Raw genomic sequence first — 5,284 nt, forward strand, 5'->3', positions numbered from 1 at the left:
TCAGGTCTCACAGAATTTGCTTTCTAGTGCTAGGGTCTGTTTTAACAATATCAATCAATACTTATATCAAAGCGTCTATGACAGATGCGTCCTGACCTCGACGTCAACTTCTGTCCCATGTGAGTCCAGAGAAATCCAACATCTTCCTCCGTAGACTTCAGTCATTGGTCTAAAAATTATCGTCACCACTTTTTCCATGTTTCTCTCGCGTTCTCGCTCCATCCGCCTTTGAGAACGAACATATGTGTTGTGTTGCTATTTAACTACCTCTGCATATAACTTTTCCTCTGTATCTCCATTTACACTGTAGTACGAACGGGTGCAGCGTAGCAAACCAATCTGCCTAGTTGTTATACATTCGAGCACAAATTGTAGAACTACATAACTTCATCTGTTCGATACTTAATAATAGTATATTCCTCTTCTCAGAGTAACATATTTGACCCAACATATCAAATTTTAAATTCGTTTGTTATTGCATAGTTACAAAATGTATTCACCACATAATCAATCATATGGAACCCTGTTGGTCCAACAATTGCAGTTGTCAACTCAAGATTGCTGTTGATAGCAGTCATTTCCTGCCTTCATTTAACACATTCAGAAGTACTTTCAATCTGAGATTAATAATGTTTGTTGACAGAGCAAAATTTACTTGAAAAGAAGGAAAGGACAGAGGAATTAGTAAGGGCAATAGGGGAAAAGGAATAGAAATGAGGGAAGGTGGCATAATACGCAGAAGGAAGTAGATCTATACAGAAGGAAGCAAAGAATACTTACTTTTTATAATATTTGAAGTCCCTCAGTAGTTGTATATGCCGTCACATGAGTCATAAGGTCAGGAAAAACTTTGATAAGAACAATTAATGAAGAAATACTATATTTGCTCTCTAGCAATACAAACTGTATGTGACTTGTAATATATGATTTCCTATAAGAACATTTTAGTATAGCTTTCAGCTTAACATTTCTCGTAAATTGATAAGATCTGAATCTGATTACCAGATACCACTAGAGTTATCATCTTGCTGTTTGCAAAGAATAACCATGTGTTTCTTAATAATGCAGCCGAACCTTATAGAATTAGATGCAAGGTGAAGTGAAAGTGTTACTATCAAATTGGAACAAATCACCTTGAGCACTGGCAACCATGTGTTTGTGACGAATCACTGAGCTGAGTTGATGAGTTCCTATTGTTATTTTGAAAGGAAAAATAAATAGTTTAGCATAGGCAGGAAACGCTGAATTTTATGAAGAAAGCAAATTAAGGCTGAAAATTTATTGAATATGCAGCTCGTTCCACTTTCCCAAAATTGTGTAATTTGGATATAACCCAAGTTCATGTAAAATATGAGGAACCTTATTACCAGTTATTACATCATGGAGAGGACAAGCAGTACTTACAAGAGTCAGTTGAGAACCATGTCAAATACGTTGGCTTGTCCTTTTGTTGTATACGAGCCTGATATGCATGACAGGCTTATATTTGTCAAGGATCATATTTTTCTGATCCACCTGACCTTGCGTCAATGTTATCTTCCTAATTTTGCATCAGATTCCCATCACCTCATATGCCATGACCGAGCTGAATTGCAACTGAATGTTTTCTTCTATAGTACATGCACATAATTAAAAATTAAAAATATTGAAAGGAAGTAACAGTTCAGTGAGAGATCATGTTCAAAGGATGACCAGTAACCATTGGATTTTAGCAGTTGATTAGTAGTTCTTTGATGAGATAAACATACGTCTCGGAATATTCAGGCAATTACTTCCATATGTGAAAAGTATCTTGTGCTCCATCAATCTGCAACATAATGGGCCTCAAAGAAAAGTTCAGTTACATGTAGTTTAAACAGTAACAGTTAGGGAGAGTATCATTAGGATTGACACGAATTTTTTCTTCCAAGGATTAACTCATACATATTTATGCATAAAAATGTAAGATTTGTCATGATAGTTGACCTTAATTATGTTCATTACTAATGCTTATGATATGGTCTAACTCCCTCTAATTGAATAATACACATTAATTTGGAAGGGGAAAGAATAAAACAATGGCTTGGCTGAACATTTTCATCAAAACATGCAAACTCAAATTGTCACACATATAGCCTACTTATAATCAATCAATTCAACTTCTGGCCATTCAATTTCTGAACATATTTCTAAATGTATTTATGGATTTACTACATAAGCATTCAGTAATTGATCTAACAGTATGGATTGGAACATTTCTGAACGATTATGATGCTCGACAGGGTTTGAATCATACTGCCAAGAGATAAAAATATGAGATACATGTAATTGAGAATTTAGCATCACATTGGTGGACTCTATACATTAGAAACAAACTAAATCATCAGGATATCATTTTCTTAAGATGAATAGCAGTAAAAACCAGAGAGAAGATGCGCCAAGGTCAAACTTGAGCAGGTACGAGTTCACTAAATCCAAAAAGAAACATGGAAATATCAACGAACAACATCTTTTGTATTCAATTCTTTGTAATGGCAGAGTAGAGAGAAGCACCGTGTTTAGAGGACACGGCAGGGAATCAGCGGCGAGCAGTTCATGTAGGGAATCCATTCCCCACCATCTTGCCATCTGCCCTCGACGTGCTGCCTGAATCATAGGTGGTCAGCATGTGCTTATAGCACTTCAATGCCGGTTGCAAAGGAGGGGCAGACAACAGCAACTAAGGGGAGGCATACGGAGGCGAGCAGCGCACTGGGAGGCAGAGGTGGAGGTAGCGGCGCTGTTGGCTATGACCTCCATGCTGCCCATTCCCCACCATGGCACCTTTTCTTCCCTGCGGTCGTGTCGTTCCAAATCCGATTGGTGCTCATCCTTGACGGTCCAATCGGGGAGGCGGATATGGCAGTGGCAGTGGAGAAAGGGCCAACATCGCTCCTCTCTGCCACCGCTGAGATCTGGCCGGCATGAGCTTATGCAACCCAGTAAGGTTTGGCGCTGGCTGCAGGCCAAAGAATCGCATGGGCACGCGTGTGCGCATCGCTCAGGTGGGAGGCGAAGGGGTGGACAACAGCAAAGGGGATGGATTTGAATGTAAGAAAGTTTGGGATTTGATTGCGCGCAGCATGGAAATGGAAAACCAGAGCAAACACTAACTCTACAAATAAAAAATGGGAATCCATCAGAGCAAGCTAGTGCTTTCTTACCAACGCAAGAAGAAACCAATCCAAAGTGTGGATGGATCTGCACTTCCAACACCAGGAGAGCGGAGGAGAAAGCGGTGGCGATAGCGGGGATGGTGGGCAGATCCGAAGGTGCTGGCAGCGGCGGGAACAACGGACAGAACGAGCTGCCAGTGGGGATTTTTTTTCTAGCTGAGCCGGCCGCGCAATGAAGAAGCTGAGGCGCGCCTGGGGGAGCCCCGGTCGACTTTGGCTCAGGGAGGAGGTGGAAGGGGCGGTGGTCGGAGCCGGAGTGGCAGAGGTATGGGTGGCACAGCGGAGGGACCAGGCACCGAGGAGCGTGGGGGCGCGGATGCAGGCGGACTGATCCACGGGATCGAGAGAGTTCGAGGAGGACGACGATGACCGGTCGCGAGTGGATGAGAGACGATCCCAACCTTTTGTTTCGCATCCGACGCACGATTGGAAAAAAGCTGACGTGGACCATCCCAAACGCTGGGAACGCGACCGCGTTTAGATAGTAAGAGATTTATCGAACATCTCGTTGGTAACATGCGACTTTACACAATACATTATTAAACTAAATTTATTCAACTATAATCATATAGCTCTCTCCGTTGTAGTTAATACATAGAAATTTAGCCTCGATCATGTACTTCCCATATGCGAATCGGTTATGTTCTACACGTACCGATATCACCACTGTATATTATACATCAAAGGATATTGGAGATACATATGAGGTTTAATTATCCATCAATCATATAATACATCGAGTCCCTCACATATAATATATTCATTGCACGTATGCTCATAATATTTTGAAGACAATTCCAAGCATTAGAGGGAGATTAATACCACAAAGAATACCAGGAATCATAAGAGAACATTATACGCGTTCACATTCAATCCTTATATTAATGTACTTGATGTTTGAATCTTTATTCAGAATATCTTCTATTTACAATATATTACAAATAACCTGCCAAGATGCATTTATTGTTAACAAAGGTGTCACCAAATTCTATATTCCTAATAGGAATATGCCGAAAAGAATGCAGGTACCAAATAAAACTACTCAACTCCCAAATCAAAATAAGAGAGAGAGAAATACGGTCACAAAGGATAAAGTTTGTTACAAGCTATTGTGGAAATATAGGAATTCCTCCTCCAAGACAATAATTCAAATCAACATCAAGTTGATAGACATCTTATCGATATTCACTATCTAAACGTCTATGCATGTTTAGCATCCAAATGCCCAGCACAAATGTGTACACAAATTCAGACGCTGGATTATGAGAACATCCTAACTCCATTTTTTTGGAAAATACACGGATTTAAATAGGATAATATTTTCAAAAACTATATTGATTCCATAAAATCAATCAATGCCAAAGACTACAAATTGTAGTCAAATAATTCTCCTAAAAAATTGTAGATGGTCTTCAATTGGATCCAAACCAAAATCCATGACCATGGCAGGGTGCGTCAAGCACTCGGACTGGACCAAATAGAAGGAAGTAATTGAGTAGAATTGTATTTGCTCAAAAAAAAGAGGTATTCTCACAAAAAAGATGTATTCACAAAAGCAATACATACACCTCTAATATCTTCCCTACATAAGAAAAATAGATTTTTATTCTATAAGGTGGTGAAATAGCATGGCTAGTAATATAAGGGTTTACGCAGAGATCCAACATCAATTATGATGCTACATACCCTATAGTATCATATTCAATATCATTGGCAGATGAAATGAATTGGATAGATTCGAACAAATAAGTCCCTAATGGACTTCGATTTCTGAATCTAAATGCAAATCGCAATATATATTATGTATAGCTTAAAGTCATTCAATGGCTTCAAACAGTTAAATTGATTATGGTATAACTGACTAAATGAGTTCCTTCCATAAAAGGGTTACTCTAACGATTGCATATGAGTGTTCATAATGAAATCCCAATTGAATTTTATATCATCTCCAAACCACACATGACAAAATATGTAATAATCTTAAAGATAGAATTTGAGATGAATGATTTAGGTAAAACCAAATTTTTCTTAAGTCTACAACTTGAACATATTCCTTCAGAAATATTTATCTATTATTTCACCAATTTGGA

At 38.8% G+C, this 5,284-nt stretch overlaps 1 long non-coding RNA gene across 2 annotated transcripts; it reads right to left on the reverse strand.

The window, feature by feature from the left end:
* Positions 1 to 394: 394 nt before the first annotated feature.
* Positions 395 to 3,562, reverse strand: LOC133922106 (uncharacterized). Of its 2 annotated transcripts, XR_009910384.1 has the most exons (3): positions 2,715 to 3,562; positions 1,405 to 2,625; positions 395 to 1,190 (listed from the first exon to the last, which is right to left on the reverse strand). It is a non-coding gene; the product is annotated as an uncharacterized LOC133922106 (long non-coding RNA). The 2 variants fall into 2 exon arrangements; XR_009910383.1 differs by having other exon boundaries at positions 1,405 to 3,562.
* Between the last annotated feature and the right edge of the window lie 1,722 nt (positions 3,563 to 5,284).

Source organism: Phragmites australis, chromosome 6 (assembly GCF_958298935.1).
Source record: "Phragmites australis chromosome 6, lpPhrAust1.1, whole genome shotgun sequence".
Lineage (NCBI taxonomy): Eukaryota > Viridiplantae > Streptophyta > Magnoliopsida > Poales > Poaceae > Phragmites > Phragmites australis.